Source organism: Suncus etruscus, chromosome 1 (genome assembly GCF_024139225.1).
Source record: "Suncus etruscus isolate mSunEtr1 chromosome 1, mSunEtr1.pri.cur, whole genome shotgun sequence".
Classification (NCBI taxonomy): domain Eukaryota; kingdom Metazoa; phylum Chordata; class Mammalia; order Eulipotyphla; family Soricidae; genus Suncus; species Suncus etruscus.
Genome location: NC_064848.1, coordinates 22,495,452 through 22,496,389, shown reverse-complemented (window position 1 = coordinate 22,496,389; position 938 = coordinate 22,495,452). Strand labels below are relative to the sequence as shown.

Genomic DNA, 938 nt, shown 5'->3' with positions numbered 1-938 from the left:
TTATTTTTTGGTTGTTTTCTGGATCAATGTCATTTTCTGTTTGTGAATGTCTGTGGTGCAAGCTTTTTTGTAGGGTCAGATTTCTCAGGGCCAAATCCTGTTCCAAAACATGTTCCAAAACATGTTCCAATGTTGCTCTAGATGAAGCTGGACACCTTTTACCTTGAGGTAAAAGTTGAGGCAAGTTGGCAAGCAGCTGTCACCACACTCTTTTTTTTTTGAGAGGGGGGAACTGGGTTACACCTGGTGGTACTCAGGGGTTACTCCTGGCTCTGAGCTCAAATATGGCTCCTGGCAGGCTTGGGGGACCATATGGGATGCTGGGAATCAGATGGACTGGGGTTCATTTGGAGTTGGTTGCGTGCAAGGCAAAAGCTGTGCTATCGCCCAAGTCTTCACACTCTCAATGAAGTCATCAGCAATCTGCAGCAGCATCTCCTCCATATCTTCATCTAATTGCTCATTAGGATCCACTTCTCTTACTAAGTCTGTAATTTCTTCTTGATCAAGACCTGACTGTTTGGGCTTAGTGTCCCTCCAGTCCCAGGAGTACCTGGTATTTTACTATTATTGTACTATTGGCCATGGGTGCTGGCTGGTTCCAGGTTAATGGAGGAGAAATTGGAGAGGTTGGTTAGGGCTGAATGGCCAAACTTATTCATGATCTGTCGAGTTTTGGACTTCAGCTCATAGAGCTTATCAAGATCCTGTTTCTTTCTGTAGCTGTGAGGACTAAAGTCATTCACAGGCAGCAGAGTCTATCTCCTCATGATATGCAGAGACTGCCGCAGTGGAGCATTTATTTCAATAGCTAGGACGACTACTAGGCCCTCCCCAACAATCCTTATGAATAAAGATGCTGCAGAGCAATGGGTCCTTACACCCTGAACATTGACATAATGACCTGACACAGGCCTCAAAAGAATGGGCATTCACCC

At 45.3% G+C, this 938-nt stretch overlaps 1 pseudogene; it reads right to left on the bottom strand.

The window, feature by feature from the left end:
- Nucleotides 1-662, bottom strand: LOC126023879 (transcription initiation factor TFIID subunit 12-like; annotated as a pseudogene).
- Nucleotides 663-938: the final 276 nt, after the last annotated feature.